The sequence below is a fragment of the Bos grunniens genome, chromosome X (genome assembly GCF_055505025.1).
Source record: "Bos grunniens cultivar Pamir isolate PY7600 chromosome X, Bosgru_T2T1.0, whole genome shotgun sequence".
NCBI lineage: Eukaryota > Metazoa > Chordata > Mammalia > Artiodactyla > Bovidae > Bos > Bos grunniens.
This window is the reverse complement of record NC_141194.1, coordinates 48,709,824-48,728,773: the sequence shown is the minus strand read 5'-3', so window position 1 is coordinate 48,728,773 and position 18,950 is coordinate 48,709,824. Positions and strand designations below refer to the sequence as shown.

Genomic DNA, 18,950 nt, shown 5'->3' with positions numbered 1-18,950 from the left:
GTGTGAGATGGTACCTCATTGTGGTTTTGATTTGCATTTCTCTGATAATGAGTGATGTTGAGCATCTTTTCATGTGTTTATTAGCCGTCTGTATGTCTTCTTTGGAGAAATGTCTAATTAGTTCTTTGGCCCATTTTTTGATTGGGTCATTTATTTTTCTGGAATTGAGCTGCATGAGCTGCTTATATATTTTTGAGATTAATTCTGTCAGTCTCTTCCTTTGCTCTTATTTTCTTCCATTTTGAAGCCTGTGTTTTCACCTTGCGTATAGTTTCCTTTGTTGTGCAAAAGTTTTTATTTAGTCGCATTTGTTTAATTAGGTCCCATTTATTTATTTTGTTTTTATTTCCATTATTATAGGAGGTGAGTCATAGAGGATCTTCCTGTGATTTATATCAAAGAGTGTTCTGCCTATGTTTTCCTCTAGGAATTTTATAGTTTCTGGTATCACTATATATAATAACATAATTGTAATCATGCATTATGCAGACTTTTCAGAGTGGCTTTTTTCACTTAGCAATTTGCATTTAATTATCTAAGATTCATTGATGTCTCTTTTTAGCTTGATACCTCACTTTTTAAAAATCTCTGAATCACATTCCATTGTATTAGTATTCTAGAGTTTGTTTACCTATTTACCTGTTGAAGGAGACTTATTGGTTGTTTCTGGGTATGATGATCATTAATAAAGCTGCTATAAACATTTACAGTCTTTTTCATCTTATCTCCCATTTTCCAAATTCACACTTACTTTTTAATCTTTAAAAAATAATTACTTTTTTATGAAAGAAATATATACTCATTTTAAAATAAATCTAAAAGTTAAAATATAATGAAGGAAAATTTTTTATATACTATAAATACAATTTTTAAATATTAAATTTAGCTTGATGACCCAGAGGGATGGTATGGGGAGGGAGGTGGGAGGGGGGGTTCAGGATGGGGAACATGTGTACACCCGTGGCGGATGCATGTTGATGTATGGCAAAACCAATACAATATTGTAAAGTAAAATAAAAAAAAAAAAGAAACATTTTTCTTTCATTCCAAGATTTTCAGTTTTAAATTTAAAAAGTGCCTTATATTTCTTATGAAAACAAAAGCAGGTTCAGAATTGAATAAATGAGAAAATCCTATCCTTTGTTGTTGTTCAGTCACTAAGTCGTGTCCTACTCTTTGCAACCTCATGGACTGTAGCAGGCCAGGCTCCTCTGTCCTCCACTATTGCCTGGAGTTTGCTCAAATTCATGACCATTAAGTCAGTGATGCTATCTAACCATCTCATCCTCTGCTGCCCCCTTTCTCCTTTTGCCTTCAATCTTTTCCAGCAGCAGAGTCTCTTCCAATGAGTCGGCTCTTCCCATGAGGTGGCCAAAGTACTGGAGCTATAGCTTCAGCAACATCCTTCGAATGAATATTTAGGGTTGATTTGCTTTAGGATTGACTGGTTTGTCATATAGTCCAAGGGACTCTCAAGAGTCTTCTCCAGCACCACATTTTGAAAACATCAGTTCTTTGATACTCATTCATCTTCATGGTCCAACTCTTGAATCTTTACATGACTACTGGGAAAACCATAGTTTTGACTATATGGACCTTTGTTGGTCAAGGACAACAAGAATATGGGGAAACATGTTAACATTTTAGTTAATATATGTGATATGTATGATATATATATGCCATATTTACATTCCATTTTCCTATTAGGATATTATTTTTTCACATTGATAAAATGATATGAAAATAAAAATATAAAATTTTCCAAGTCAGAAAATAGAGTTTTACTTCCTTTTTCATCATTATTAATTTCTTGTTAATGGACCTTTAGGATGGTCTCGATTTTTCTGAATAAGGCTTGCTCTGGTTATCATGCATTTAATTTTGTTTGCCTCTCCAGTTATTTTTGTAGGATAAATTCCTAGATGTGGAATGACTGGGTAAAAAATGTTCATACATTTAAAAGATACACAGACAATACCATATTGCCCTTCAGAAAGACAGTATACACTTAGACCCCTACCAAAAACGTAGAATTTCTTTCTCCAGATTTGTTCTGCTTTCATCAGTGATCATTTTATATGTAAACAAATACATCTTTGGCATTTCACTTTCCATGTTTTTGATAATGTGTAAGATTAAGAATTTTCTATGTGTTTAATGACCATTTGTATTACTGTTTATATGAATAAGCTGTTCATACTCAGCCCGTTTGTCTATTAAGGGATTTTTTTTGCACTGATAAAAAGAGATCTTCATAAATTAAGTATATTAGTTCTTTCTTTTTGTTGTTGTTGCTTCAATTTTTAAACACTTCACACTACCAATTGTAGAAATAGTTTTAGTTTAGGCTTTTTAATGTTTAAATTTTTATTTATTCTATATTTTCTTTTTTTTGTACAGTAAGAGGTAGGGATTTAATATTTCTTTTAAATGTATAGTCAGTTTTATTAACATCATTTATTGGACAACCTATCCTTTCCCCACTCATTTGAAATCTCATATTCATCTTGTATTGAATTCCTATATATGTGTATCTGTTTCTGCAGTTTTTTTTTTTTCATTTAGCAAATATAATTTTTTTTATTTTTAAAATTTTAATTGGAGGCTAATTACTTTACAATATTGTAGTGGTTTTTGCCATACATTGACATGAATCAGCCATGGGTGTACATGTGTTCCCCATCCTGAACCTCTCTCCAACCTCCCTCCCCACCCCATCCCTCAGGGTCATCCCAGTGCACCAGCCCTGAGCACCTGTCTCATGCATCGAACCTGGACTGGCGATCTGTTTCACATATGATAATATACATGTTTCTTTTTTTTTTTTCATACATGATATTTTACATGTTTCAATGCCATTCTCCCAAATCTTCCCACCCTCTCCCTCTCCCACAGAGTCCATAAGACTGTTCTATACATCAGTGTCTCTTTTGCTGTCTCGTACACAGGGTTATTGTTACCCTCTTTCTAAATTCCATATATATGCATTGGTATACTGTATTGGTATTTTTCCTTCTGGCTTACTTCACTCTGTATAATAGGCTCCAGTTTCATCCACCTCATTAGAACTGATTCAAATGTATTCTTTTTAATGGCTGAGTAACACTCCATTGTGTATATGTACCATAGCTTTCTTATCCATTCATCTGCTGATGGACATCTAGGTTGCTTCCATGTCCTGGCTATTATAAACAGTGCTGCAATGAACTTTTTCCCAGATGAAGACTGTTGTAATTATTTTGATACTAGCTTTAACATATGGTAAGGGAAGTGCCCTCTCAACAGCTCATCTGCTAAATCTTCCTGGACAATTCTGCATTTTTTCTTGAATTATATTAAATATGTAGATTAATATCAGGAGAATTGACATTTTTGCAGGACTGGGTTTTCACCCCAGGAATGTGGTAAGTTTCTCCATTTGCCTTCTTTGTGTACCTCAGTTAAGTTTTATAATGCTCTTTATATATTTATTGTACTTTTACTGTTAGGGTTTGAACTTTCAAAACAATGTTGAATAATAGTGGGAATAGGAGACAGCCTGGTCTTTTTCCTGACTTTACTAGAAATGGATTTGATGTATCATCTTTAAATATACTTTCAGATGACTTCTTAAAATGGTATTTATCAAGTTAAGAAATTTGTCTTTTTAATTTCAGAATTTTTCTCAAGTCAGGGATAAAAGTTGAATATTGTTTATTTTGGGGATCTAAGAATAATCATATGGCATATTTTTACATACTAAATGTATTGAATTACATTATTGGTATGCTGACTCATCCTTATGCTTTTGGCCTAAACTCTACTTCACTATGGTGTATTCTTGAAGTATGCTCCTCGATTTGATTCACTAATATTTCATTTAGAATTATTTGCTTAATTTTTAATTCTCCTCAAATATCTGAATTTTTGTCAGTTACTTATATTCATACATCCAGAATAATTAGTATACAACTCTTATGGAAAACTCAGAAATTGTGAAAGTCAGTATTCAGGATCCTCTTCTCTTCTTCCTTGAAATGCAGCCAAATGGTCTAGGGAGAAGTATCAGGCAACAAACCTCACTTAAATAATTGAGACCAATTTGGGTATACCATGATCTACTGATGTACATGGAGCTTTCCTGGTGGCTCAGATGGTAAAGAATTTGCCTGCAATGTGGAAGACCCAGGTTTGATCCCTGGGTTGGGAAGTTCCCCTGGAGAAGGGAATGGCTAACCACTCCAGTCTGGCTTCCCAGGTGGCACTAATAGTAAAAAACCCATCTGGCAATGCAGGAGACAAATGAGACATGGGTTCTATCCCTGGGATGGGACAACCTCCTGGAGAAGGACATGGCAAACCACTCCAGTATTCTTGCCTGAAGAATCCCATGGATAGAGGAGCCTGGCAGGCTACAATCCATGGGGTCACAAATAATTGGACATGAGTGACTGACACTTTCACTGTCACTGATCTACATGTGATGTTTTAATGATGTCACCCATGTCCTGACATTTTTGTCTTTGTCCCTCTTATTCTTAGGCTAGTTCTAGGATGGAAACACGTCCCTGCTTAGTAAAATGTTTTCTCTTCTAATCTCTGGTCCACACTCTATCTCAGCTTTTCTTAAAGAACATTGCTGGGGCTGAGGGAGAGCATAGGGGAGATATTGTCAAACATCAAATTTAGTGTTCTCTGTTCTGTAAGCTCACTCAATCTTCTATCTCTCCCTCATCTCATTTAGGGGAATCAGTGGGATGTTTTAGTATTGTCTTCATTTATTACCTTCTACAGTTCAGTAGATGTAATTTTCCTTTCTCTTTTGGATTCTTATATATTGTTTTCCAGTAGAAACTGAGGAGTTAATTTGTTGTTCACCCCCTTCCTGTAAAACCTCTTTTTATTGAGGAAGGAAATTAGCATTCCCAGTTTGGCTTGTAGTGTTCCCTTGGTCTTGACTCATTACACTCCTGGTCATGTTGGATAGTTCATGTTACTCAACTTTGGCCACTAAGATCTCAACTCTGTTCATAGAGTACCTGGGTAATTCCCTGGTTGGGAAATAGCCTGAGAGATAAAGCTATAATAACAAAACACAATAGGTGAGATTGGATGGATTCCAAGGCTTCGATTAACTGAAGTCTTTAACATGTCTATAAAGTGAATGTATAACATGTCACTCAAATGCTTTGGTGAATCAAATAAACATTAAAGATAGATTAACTGAGGTAAGAGATGGTGCCCATTGGCAAATAAAATGCTTTTACCTGTAAATCTCTGTTTTGGCATTTAATGCTATTAGATCCCAATGATGTTAGATGTTAAAATCATATAATTCACTCCCATACCTCTGAATTCATACTCCCCAAGAATCTTTTAGACTAAGAAAAAGTTAACTGAGTGGGTAGGCTTAATAAGGATGCCCGCCAGTGAGCTATATTTCATGTGGTAAATTTGAAAACTGGGGTACTAGTGTAAATATATCACTATCCTCTAATTTCTCTCAGCTTGATAGACTTTTGAGGACCATGAAACCTAAAGCACTAACTCATTCAATCAAATATTCAGATATACATGGAGAAGAGAGACTCTTAATCTCAGTGAGTTCACCTAAACAGAGTCAGTCTGGGAAGCCTTGTGGAATAGGCTGACTATCCTTTCTTTCCTAAAGACATGCAGTATGCGTGCTAAGTTGATTCAGTTGTGTCCGACTCTATGTGACCCTATGGACTGTAGCCTGCCAGGCTCCTCTCTCCATGGGATTCTCCAGGTAAGAATACTGGAGTGGGTTGCCAACCATACTCCAGGGGCTCTTCCTGACCCAAGGATCAAACCGTGTCTCTCATGCCTCCCGCATTGGTAGGCAGGGTCTTTACCACTAGCACCACCTGGGAAACCCCCAAGACATGCAGACCTCACTCTAAATTTTCAAACTGTCATAGTTCTATGTCAGTGACTTGAAACAATTCACAGTCAGATTCCTTAGGCTATGAAAGATCATATTCTCAAAACACCCACCTGATGCTTCAATTTTTTTTGTTGTTCAGTCACTCAGTCATGTCCGGCTCTTTGTGACTCCATGGACTGTAGCACACCAGGCTTCCCTGTCCTTCACTATCTTCCAGAGTTTGCTCAAACTCATATCCATTGAATTGGTGATGCCATCCAACCATTTCATCCTCTGCTGTCCCCTTCTCCTCCTGGCACCAGTCTTTCCCAGCATCAGGTTCTTTTCCAGTGAGTCGACCCTTCCCATCAGGTGGCCAAAGTACTGGAGCTTGAGCTTCAGCATCAGTCCTTCCAATGAATATTCAGGACTGGTTTCCTTTAGGACTGACTGATTTGATCTCCTTGCTGTCCACAGGACTGTCAAGAGTCTTCTCCAGCTCCACAGTTCAAAAGCATCAGTTCTTCAGTTCTCAGCCTTCATTGTGGCCCAATTCTCATATACATACATTACTACTGGAAAAACCATAGCTTTGACTATACAGACCTTTATTGGCAAAGTAATGTGTCTGCTTTTTAATATGCTGTCTTGGTTTGTCATAGCTTTTCTTCCAAGGAGCAAGCATATTTAATTTCATGGCTGCAGTCAGTTTGCAGTGATTTTGGAGCCCAAGAAAATGAAGTCTGTCACTGTTTCCATTTTTTCCCCATCTATTTGCCATGAAGCAATGGGACTGAATTGCATGATCTTTGTTTTTTGAATGTTGAGTTTTAAGCCAGCTTTTGTCATTCTTCTCTTTCACCTTTACCCAGAGGCTCTTTAATTCCTCTTCACTTTCTGCCATTAGGGTGTTGCCATCTTCATATCTGAGGTGGTTAATATTTCTCCCAGAAATCTTGATTCCTGCTTGAGTTTCTTCTACCCTGGCATCTTGCATGATGTACTCAGAACTTAAAAAAAACTCCAGTTTCATGTAACTCACAATCTTTGTTTAGGCACAATTTAAATTGAGGTATAAACATACATACAGAAAAATACACATGTCATGACTCTACAGCTCAATGGATTTTTAAATTTTTATTATTTTTTTTTTTACTGAAGGCTAATTGCTTTACAGAATTTTGTTGTTTTCTGTCAAGCCTCAACATTAATCAGCCATAAGTATACATTTATTCCCTCCCTTTTGAAACTCCCTCCCATTGCCCTCCCCATACCACACTTCTAGGTTGATACAGAGCCCCTGTTTGAGTTTCCTGAGTCATGCAGCAAATTCCTGTTGGCTATCTATTTTACATATGGTAATAAAAGTTTCCATGCTACTCTTTCCATACATCTCATCCTCTCCTTCCCTCTCCCAATGTCCATAAATCTATTCTCTATGTTTTTCTATTGCTGCTCTATAAATAAATTCTTCAGTACCATTTTTCTAGATTCTGTAGATGTGCTTTAGAATGATGTTTATCTTTCTCTTTCTGATTCACCTCACTCTGTATAATAGGTTCTAGGTTCATCTGTCTCATCAGAACTGACTCAAATGTGTTCCTTTTTGTGGCTGAGTAATATTCCATTGTGTATATGTACCACAACTTCTTTATCCATTCATCTGTTGATGGACATCTAGGTTGATTCCATGTTCTAGCTATTGTAAATAGTTCTGCAGTGAACTATGGAATACATGTTTTTTTTTTCAATTTTTGTTTCCTCAGGATATATGCCCAGTAGTGGGATTGCTAGGACATATGGTGCTTTTATTCCTAGTTTTTTAAAGAATCTCCATACTGTCTTCCATAGTGGCTGTATCAATTTACATTCCCACCAACAATGCAAAAGGATTTCCTTTTCTCCACACCCTCTCCAGAATTTTATTGTTTGAAGACTTTTTGATGATGGCCATTCTGACCAGTGTTAGATGATATCTCATTGTGGTTTTGATTTGCATTTCTCTAATAATGAGTGATGTTGAGCATCTTTTCATCTGTTTGTTAGCCATCTGTATGTCTTCTTTGGAGAAATGTCTGTTTAGGTCTTTTTCCCACTTTTTGATTGGGTTGTTTGTGGTTCTGGCATTGAGTTGTATGAGCTGCTTGTATAATTTGGAAATTAATTATTTGTCAGTCATTTCATTTACTATTATTTTCTCCCATTCTGAGGGTTGTCTTTTAACCTTGCTTATAGTTTTCCATGCAAAAGCTTTTAATTTAATCAGGTCCCACTTGTTTACTTTTGTTTTTATTTCTGTTACTCTAAGAGCTGGGTCATAGAGGATCTTGCTTTGATTTATGTCATCGAGTGTTCTGCCTATGTTTTCCTCTAAGAGTTTTATAGTGTCTGATCTTACATTTAGGTCTTTAATCCTTTTTGAGTTTGTGAATGGTGTTACAAAGTGTTCTAATTTCATTCTTTTACATGTAGCTGTCCAGTTTTCCCAGCACCATTTTTTGAAGAGGCTGTCCTTGCCCCATTGTATATTCTTGCCTCCTTTGTCAAAGATAAGGTACCCATAGTTGCATGGGTTTATTTCTAGTCTTCCTCTCTTGTTCCATTGGCCTATATTTCTGGTTTTTTTTTTTTTTTGCCAATACCATACTGTCTTGATGACTATAACTTTGTAGTATAATCTGAAGTCAAGAAGGTTGATTCCTCCAGCTCTATTCTTCTTTCTAAAGACTGTTTTGGCTATTCAGGCTCTTTTGTGTTTCCATATGAATTTTGAAATTTTTTGTTCTAGTTCTGTGAAAAATGACATTGGTAATTTGATAGAGATTGCATTGAATCTGTAAATTGCATTTGGTAGTATAGTCATTTTCACAATATTGATTCTTCCTACCTAGGAATATGGAACACCTCTCCATCTGTTTATGTTATCTTTGATTTCTTTCATCAGTGTCTTATAATTCTCTGTGTACAGTTCTTTTATCTCCTGAGGTAAGTTTATTCCTAGGTATTTAATTCTTTATGTTGCAATCGTGAATGGGATTGATTTCTTAATTTCTCTTTCTGATTTTTCATTGGTAGTATATAGAAATGCATTTTCTGTATAATCACTTTCTAGAAAGTGATTTCTGTGTATTAATTTTGTATCCTGCAACTTTTCTAAATTCACTGATTAACTCTAGTAATTTTCTGATGCTATCTTTAGGGTTTTCTATATACAGTATCATGTCATCTGCAAACAGTGAGAGCTTTACTTCTTTTCCGATCTGGATTCCTTTTATTTCTTTTTCTTTTCTGATTGCTGTAGCTAGGACTTCCAGAACTATGTTGAATAATAGTGGTGAAAGTGAACACCCTTGTCTTATTCCTGATCTTAGGGGGAATGTTTTCAGTTTTTCACCATGTTTACAGTAGGCTAATGTTTACTGTAGGCTGCCTCTTGAGAATCCTGTATGTTTACTGTAGGCTGCCTCTTGAGAATCCTGTATGCAGGTCAGGAAGCAACAGTTAGAACTGGACATGGAAAAACAGACTGGTTCCAAATATGAAAAGGAGTACATCAAGGCTGTATATTGTCACTGTGCTTATTTAACTTATATGCAGAGTACATCATGAGAAATGCTGGGCTGGATGAAGCACAAGCTGGAATCAAGATTGCTGGGAGAAATATCAATAACCTCAGATATGCAGATGACACCACCCTTATGGCAGAAAGTGAAGAAGAACTAAATAGCCTCTTGATGAAAGTGAAAGAGGAGAGAATGTTGACTTAAAGCTCAACATTCATAAAACTAAGATCATGGCATCCAGTCCCATCACTTCATGGGAAATAGATGGGGAAACAGTGTCTGACTTTATTTTTTGGGCTCCAAAATCACTGTAGATGGTGATTGCAGCCATGAAATTAAAAGACGCTTACTCCTTGGAAGGAAAGTTATGACCAACCTAGACAGCATATTAAAAAGCAGAGACATTACTTTGTCAACAAAGGTCCATCTAGTCAAGGCTATGGTTTTTCCAGTAGTCATGTATGGATGTGAGAGTTGGACTGTAAAGAAAGCTGAGTGCTGAAGAATTGATGCTTTTGAACTGTGGTGTTAGAGAAGACTCTTGAGAGTCCCTTGGACTGCAAGAAGATCAAACCAGTCCATCCTAAAGGAGATCAGTCCTGGGTGTTCATTGGAAGGACTGATGTTGAAGCTGAAACTCCAATATTTTGGCCACCTGATGAGAAGAGCTGAGTCATTTGAAAATATCCTGATGTTGGGGAAAACTGAAGGCAGGAGGAAAAAAGGAGAACAGAGGATGAGATGTTTAGATGGCATCACTGACTCAATGGACATGAGTTTGGGTAAACTCTGGGAGTTGGTATTGGACAGGTATGCCTGGTGTGCTGTGGTTCATGAGGTCACAAAGAGTCGGACATGACTAAGTGACTGTACTGAACTAAACTATCATATATGGCCTTTACTATGTTGAGGTAGGTTCTTTCTATGCCTATTTTCTGAAGAGTTTTAATAACAAATGGGTGCTGAATTTTGTCAAAGGCTTTTTCTGCATCTATTGAGATGATCACATGATTTTTATCTTTCAATTTGTTAATATGGTGTATCACATTATTTGCATATATTGAAGAATCTTTGCATTCCTGTAATAAACCCAAGTTGATCATGGTGTATGAGCTTTTTGATGTGTTGCTGAATTCTGTTTGCTAAAATTTTGTTGATGATATTTCCATCTGTGTTCATCAGTCATATTGGCCTCCAGGTTTGTTTTTTGTGTTGTCGTTGTCTGGTTTTGGCATCAGGGTGATGGTGGCCTCATGGAATGAGTTTGCAAATGTTCCTTCCTCTGCAACTTTTGGAAATAATTTTAGAAGGATAGACATTAGCTCTTCTCTAAATGTTTGGTAGAATTCTCCTGTGAAACCATCTGGTCCTGGGCTTTTGTTTTCTGGGAGATTTTTGATCACAGCTTCGATTTCAGTGCTTGTAATTGGGTTGTTCATAATTTCCATTTTTTCCTGGTTCAGTCTTGGAAGATTGAACTTTTCTAAGAATCTGTTGATTTCTTCCAGGTTATCCATTTTATTGCCATATAGTTGTTCATAATAGTCTCATAATCCTTTGTATTTCTGCATTGTCTGTTGTAACCTCTCCTTTTTTTTTTTTTTCCTTTTTCATTTCTAATTTTGTTGATTTGATTCTTCTCTCTTTTTTCCTTGATGAGTCTGGCTAAAACTTTGTCAATTTTGTTTATCTTCTCAAAGAACCAGCTTTTAGTTTTATTAATCTTTACTATTGTTTCTTTCATTTATTTCTGCTCAGATCTTTATGATTTCTTTCCTTCTACTAATTTTTTGTTGTTGTTGTTGTTCTTCTTCTTTTTCCAGTTGTTTTAGGTGAAAAGTTAGGTTGTCTCTTCTATGTTTTTCTTGTTTCCTGAGGTAGCATTGTATTGCTATAGACTTCCCTCTTAGTACTGCTTTTGCTGCATCCTATAGGTTTTGAGTTGTCGTGTTTTCATTGTCGTTTGTAGAAATTTTTTGATTTCCCCTTTGATTTCTTAAATAACCTGTTGGTTATTTAGAACATGTTGCTTAATCTCCATATGTTTATGTTTCTTACATTTTTTTTCTTGTAATTGATATCTAGTCTTATAGCATTGTTGTCAGAGAAGATGATTGATACTATTTCAGTTTTCTTAAATTTACTGAGGTTTGATATGTGACCCAAGATGTGGTCTATCCTGGAGAAAGTTCCATGTGCACTTGAGAAGAAGGTGTATTCTTCTGCATTCAGGTGGAATTTCCTGAAGATATCCATGAGATCCATCTCATCTAATGCATCATTTAAGACTTGTGTTTCCTTATTAATTTTCTGTTTTGATGATCTGTCCGTTGGTGTGAGTGGGGTGTTAAAGTCTCCTACTATTATTGTGTTACTGTCAGTTTCTCCTTTTATGTCTGTTAGTGTTTGTCTTATGTATTGAGGTGCTCCTATGTTGGGTGCATAGATATTTACAATTGTTATGTCTTGCTCTTGGATTGATCCCTTGATCATTATGTAGTGTCCTTTCTTATCTCTTGTAATCTTTATTTTAAGGTCTTTTTGTCTGACGTGAGTATTTCTACTCCAGCTTTCTTTTGCTTCCCATTTGCATGGAATATATTTTCCATCCTCTCACTTTCAGTCAGTATGTGTCTTTTGGTCTGAAGTGGGTTTCCTGTAGACAGCATATGTATGGGTCTTGTTTTTGTATTCATTCAGCCAGTCTCTGTCATTTGGTTGGAGCATTTAATCCATTTACATTTAAAATAATTATTGATATATATGCTCTAATTGCTATTTTCTTAATTGTTTCAGGTTGATTTTGTAGATCTTTTTTCTTCTCTTGTATTGCTTGGTTATATAAGCCCATTTAACATTTGTAAAGCTGGTTTGGTGGTACTGAATCCTCTTAACTTTTGCTTGTCTGAAAAGCTTTTTATTTCTCCATCAATTTTGAATGAGACCTTTGCTGGGTATAGTAATCTTGGTTGTAGATTTTTCCCTTTCCATACTTTAAATATATCCTGCCATTTTCTTCTGGCCTACAGAGTTTCTTCTGAAAGATCAGCTGTTAAATGTATGGGGTTTCCCTTGTTTGTTACTTGTTTCTCCTTTGCTGTTTTTAATGTTCTTTTTTTGTGCTTAGTCTTTGTTAGTTTGATTAGTATGTACCTTGGGGTGTTTCTCCTTGGGTTTGTCCTTTATGGGACTCCTTGTGCCTCTTGGGCTTGATTGACTATTTCCTTTTCCATGTTGGGGAAATTTTCAACTATAATCTCGTCAAAAATTTTCTCATACACTTTCTTTTTCTCTTCTGCTTCTGGGACCCCTATAATTCGAATGTTGGTGCATTTGATATTGTCCCAGATGTCTCAGAGACTGTCCTCAGTTCTTTTCATTCTTTTTACTTTATTCTGCTCTTCAAAAGTTATTTCCACCATTTTATCTTCCAGATCACTGATTCGTTCTTCTGCTTCAGATATTCTGCTATTGATTCCTTCTAGAGTGTTTTTAATTTCAGGAGTTGTGTTGTTTTTCTCTGCATGTTTATTCTTTAATTCTTCTAGGTCTTTGTTAATTGATTCTTGAATTTTCCCTATTTTGTTTTCAAGGTTTTGGATCATCTTTACTATTATTATTCTGAATTCTTTTTCAGGTAATTTGCCTATTTCCTCTTCACTTATTCGGACTTCTGTGTTTCTAGTTTGTTCCTTCATTTGTGTAGTATTTCTCTGCATTTTCATTATTATTTTTTTTAACTTGTAGTGTTTGAGATCTCCTTTTCCCAGGCTTCAAGACTGAATTCTTTCTTCCTTTTGGTTTCTTCCCTCCTAAGTTTGGTCCAGTGGTTTTTATTAAGCTTCCTATAGGGTGAGATTTGTGCTGAGTTTTTTTTTGTTTGTTTTTCCTTTGATGGACAAGGCTTTTTTGAGGTGCTAATCCTTTCTCCTGATGATTGTGTTTGTATTTTTGTTTTGTTTATTGCTTAGATGAGGCATCCTGCACAGGGCGCTACTGGTGGTTGGGTGTTGCTGGGTCTTGTATTCTAGTGATTTCCTTTGTATGAGTTTTCACTATTTGATACCCCCTAGGGTTGGTTCTCTGGTAATCTCGGGTCTTGGAGTCAGTGGTCCCACTCCAAAGGCTCAGGGCTTGATTTCTCAAGAAGAGTTTAGTTCTGTGATGTCTGAGGTTTGACTGTTCTGTATCTTCTGAGATTGAAATTCAGGGGATCTTCAACAAGATGACCTGGGTTTATTAGCAAAACCTCTTTTCTTATCCAGTTTTCCTTTTTTTTTTTTTTTTCCAACTTTACCTTTGTGCTTCTTGTAGTTTCACTTGCTCATAGGGTGCTGCATGCAGTGACCTCCACCTTGTGCTCAGACCACGAGTGTGAAGGGCCGAGGCTGACCCATGCAGTTTGGGTGTGTGCTGAAGCACTGTGCATGGCACTGCAAATCAAGATAGCAATGGCAGGCCTTGCACCAATGAATTTTTTAAAAATGAACAGTTCAGTTCAGTTCAGTTCAGTCACTCAGTCGCGTCCGACTCTTTGTGACCCTGTGAAGTGCAGCATGCCAGGCCTCCCTGTCCATCACCAATTCCCGGAGTTCACTCAGACTCACGTCCATCGAGTCGGTGATGCCATCCAGCCATCTCATCCTCTGTTGTCCCCTTCTCCTCCTGCCCCCAATCCCTCCCAGCATCAGAGTCTTTTCCAATGAGTCAACTCTTCACATGAGATGGCCAAAGTACTGGAGTTTCAGCTTTAGTATCATTCCTTCCAAAGAACAAATCCACATAAACGAGCCCACAGATAAAGAAGCAAACATTACTACCTACCCAGAAGCCTCTCATGCCCCTTCCAGTCATTGTCTCCTGTGTTAGCTCTATTTTGATCTCTAACCGAAGTTTTGCCTGTTTTTGAACTTTATATAAAAGGAATAATCAACTGTTTATTTTTGTGTCTAGCTTTGTATAATAACCATTATGTTTGTGAGATCATCCATGTCGTTGAAATTGGCTGCATTTACTTTTATTGAGATGAAAATCACATAACATAAAACTGACCATTTTAAAGTGCCATGTGTGTCAGTGATATTTAGTGTGTTCAATATTATGTAACCATCTTATCTATCTCATTCCAAAATATTCTTGTCACTCCAAAAGGAAATTCTCTATCCATTAACCCGTATCTCCCCCTTCCCCACTCCCCTCCTACCTCTGGCAGCTATTGGTCTGTATCCAGACTCTATGGATTTGCTTATTTTGGATGTTTTATATCAACTTTTGGTTAGTTGCTAAGTCATGTCTGACTCTTTCGTGACCCCATTGACTGTAGCTTGCCAGACTCCCCTGTCCATGTGATTTCCCAGGGAAGAATTCTGGAGTGAGTTGTCATTTCCTCCTCCAGGGGATCTTCCTGACCCACGGATCAAACCTGAGTCTCCTGCAGTAGGAGGTGGATTCTTTACCACTGAGCCACCAGGGAAGTTCTTCATATCAGTGGAATCATATAAAATGTGACTTTTTATGTTTGGCTTCTTTTCACTTAATGTTTCAAGGTTCATTCATACTGTAGCAAGAATTCCTTTTTATAGCTAAATATATCATCATTTGATGTATAATACTTTCTTTGTATATGAATCAGTGTAATGATGGGAATTTGGATGGTTTCAACCTTTTAGCTATTGTGAATAGTGCTGCTATGAACATTTGTGTGCACATTTTTATTTGAACACTTGCTTTAAATTCTCTTAGGTATATAACTAAGAGTGGAATTCTTAGCTCAACTTGTTGGGAAGCTACCAGAATATTCAACAGTTCCTGCATCCATTTACCTCCCCAATAGCAATGTCAAGGGTTCAAATCCCTCCACATCCTTGCCAATATTTGCTATTTTTCATGGTTTCTGTTTTTTAACAATCCTAAGGGATATGAAAGGTATCTAATTGTAGGTGTGATTTGCATTTCCTTAATGACTAATGATATTGAACATTTTTTCATGTGTGTTTTGGCAAAACTAGACAGTGTATTAAAAATCAGACATTACTTTGCCAACAGAGGTCCATATATTCAAAACTATGGTTTTTCCAGTAGTCATGTATGGATGTGAGAGTTGGACCATAAAGAAGGCTGAGTGCTGAGTGCTTTGGAACTGTGGTGTTGGAGAAGACTCTTGAGAGTCCCTTGGACTACAAGAAGATCAACCCAGTCAATCCTAGAGGAAATCAATCATGAATTTTCATCAGAAGGACTGATGCTGAAGCTCCAATACTTTGGCCACCTGATGCGAAGAGAAAATTCATTGGAAAAGACCCTGATGCTGGGAAAGACTGAAGGCAGAAGAAGGCAATGACAGAGGATGAGATGGTTGGATGGCATCACCAACGCAATGGACATGAGTTTGAGCAAGCTCTGAGAGATGGTGAAGGACAGGGAAGCCTGGCGTGCTGCAGTCCATGGAGTCACAAAGAGTCAGACACAACTGAGCAACTGAACAACAACAGCAATATCCTCTTCACAGAAACATCTATTGATGTCCTTTGCCTATTTTTAAATTTGATTCTCTTTTGTTTTTGAGTTGTAAGAGTTCTTTGTATATTCACTGAATATGAGACCATTGTTAGACATTTGATTGTATTAGTTTGCTAGTGCTGCCATAATAAAATAATACTACAGACTAGGTAGTTTAAAGAACAAAAATTTATTTTTTCACAGTTCTGGAGGCTTGAAGTCTGAGATCAAGATGTCAGGATGTTTGATTTCTTAAGGCCTCTTTCATCGGCTTACAGATGGCTACCTCCTCACTGTATCCTCACCGTATACTTCCTTGTATGCTCACATTCTTGTTGGTTCTTTTTATGTGTCCTGGTCTCCTTTTATAAGGACACTAGCTATATTGGATTAGGACATACTTTAAAGGCCTCAATTTAAGTCAGTCATGACTATAAAGGCCCATGGACTTCCTTGGTTGCCCAGTGGTAAAGAATCCGCCTTCCAATGAAGGAGACATAGGTTCGATCCCTGGGTCAGGAAGATCCCCTAGAGAAGGAAATGGGAACCCACTTCAGTATTCTTGCCTTGGAAATTCCATGGACAGAGGAGCCTGGTGGGCTATAGTCCATGGGGTCATGAAAGAGTGAAATATGACATAGTAACTGAATAACAACAACAATAATGTAAACTTACTGTTATGTCAGCATTATTAATTTAAGAGATAATTCTTCCCTGATTGAATAACCTTGACACTTTTGTCAAAAATCAGTTCTGTTCCCTTGGTTCATATGTCTGTCTTTATGTCAGTATCACACTGTTTTGATTACTGTAGCTTTGCAATAAATTTTTTGTTTCTTTTTTTGCGGGACTTTGAGTAAATAATTTATTTTTTACTGTTGACAGAGATGTTCCTTTTTATTTGTAAATGAATACTCCTATGTGTCCACTTTGTATTGTCTGGTTTTTTTAAATCACATTGCTTTTGTTGTTGCTTTAGTTGTAGATGTTCTTTATATAGTCTAGATATTAATCTTATCAGATATGATTTGAAGATATTTTCTCCCATTGTATAGGCTACCTTTTCACTCTGTTGATAGAGCCTGAAAGTTGTTGTTGTTGTTGTTTTTAATTTTAGTGAGCTCCAATTTATCTATATTTTTCTTCTCTTGTCTGTGTTTTTGTTGTTATGTACAAGAAATTATTGCCAAATCTATTGTCATGAAGTTTTCTCCTATGTTTTCCTCCAAGAGTTTTACTTTTAGCTCCTATGTTTAGGTCATTGACCTGATTTGAGGTCATTTTTTTTTTTTTTTGGAAATAAGTAAGCATTGATTTATTTTATTTTTTTTAATTTTATTTTATTTTTAAACTTTACAATATTGTATTAGTTTTGCCAAATATATATTAATATGATGTCAGGTGAATTTCCAACTTCATTTTTCTTTATTTTTTCTTGAATTTGATTATCTAGCTTTCCCTGGACAATTTGTTGAAAAGACTATTCTTGCTCTATTAAATGGTCTTGATACTTATGTTGAAATTATTTGACTAGTGTGTGAGATTTAATTTTGGTCTCCTTTGTTAAATTAATGTATTTATTTTAATTGGAGGCTAATTACTTTACAGTATTGTAGTGGTTTTTGCCATACATTGGCATGAATCAGCCATGGGTGTACGTGTGTTCCCAGTCCCATTCCTCAGGGTCATCCCAGTGCTCTGGCCCTGAGCACCCTGTCTCATGCATCAAACCTGAACTGGTGATCTATTTCACATATGGTAATATACATGTTTCAATGCTAGTCTTTCAAATCATCCCACCCTCGCCTTCTCTCACAGAGTCCAAAAGTCTCTTCTTTACATCTGTGTCTCTTTTGCTGTCTCACATATAGGATCATCATTACCATCTTTCTAAATTCCATATATATGCATTAATATACTATATTGGTGTTTTCTTTCTGACTTACTTCACTCTATATAATAGGCTCCAGTTTCATCCACCTCATTAGAACTGATTCAAATACATTCGTTTTAATAGCTGAGTAATATTCCATTGTGTAGATGTACCACAGCTTTCTTATCCATTTTTCTTCAGATGGACATCTAGGTTGCTTCCATGTCCTAGCTATTGTAAACAGCACTGCAATGAACATTGGGGTACACGTGTCTCTTTCAATTCTGGTTTCCTTGGTGTTTATGCCCAGCAGTGGGATTGCTGGGTCATATGGCAATTCTATTTCCAGTTTTTTAAGGAATCTCCACACTGTTCTCCATAGTGGCTGTACTAGTTTGCATTCCCACCAACAGTGGTGACTTTACTGTAGTCTATTGGCCTATTTAGGAGTCTTTGGTGCCAGTTGTTGCTGTTGTTTCTGTTCAGTCTCTTAGTCGTGTCCAAATCTTCGCAACCCCGTAAACTGCAGTACGCCAGGTTTACCTGTCTTTCACTTGTCATCTTTTTGCCTTTTCATTGTGCTCATGGGGTTCCCAAGGCAAGAATATTGAAGTGGTTCACCATTCTCTTCTCCAATGATTGGTGCCAGTACCACACTGTTTTGATTACTGTAGCTTTGTAGTAAATTTTAAAATTAAGAAGTGTTGACATCTCCAGCTTTTCTAAAAAATTGTTTTGACTATTTGGGATCCTTTGAGATTCCATATAAATTTTAGGATGTGTGTTTTTATATATATATATATATATATATATATATATATATATATATATATACACACACACACACAAAGATGGCATCATTAGGAATTTTATAGGAATTACTTTTAATCTACAGATAGCTTGGGGTAGAATTGACATCTTAACAATATTAAACCTTCTAATCCATAAGAATGGAGTGTTTCCTATTTATACAGGTTTTCTTTAATTTCTTTCAGCAATGTTTTGTATGTTTTGGTGCACAAGTCTTTCACTTCCTTGGTTAAGTTTATTCCCAAGTATTTTATTATTTTCTCTGTGTTTCTAAAAGGACTTGTATCTTAATTTTATTTTTGGATTCTTCATTGTTACTGTATACATCCTGTGTCATTTT

General features: G+C 36.3%; 1 long non-coding RNA gene across 1 annotated transcript in view; it reads left to right on the top strand.

Moving 5' to 3' along the window:
• The first annotated feature begins 2,889 nt into the window (after positions 1-2,889).
• LOC147340287 (uncharacterized) overlaps positions 2,890-18,950 on the top strand; it is a 59,305-nt gene continuing 43,244 nt past the window's right edge. The window contains exon 1 of the long non-coding RNA XR_015159942.1: positions 2,890-18,950. This exon is cut by the window's right edge and continues 19,129 nt beyond it. This is a non-coding gene — a long non-coding RNA (uncharacterized LOC147340287).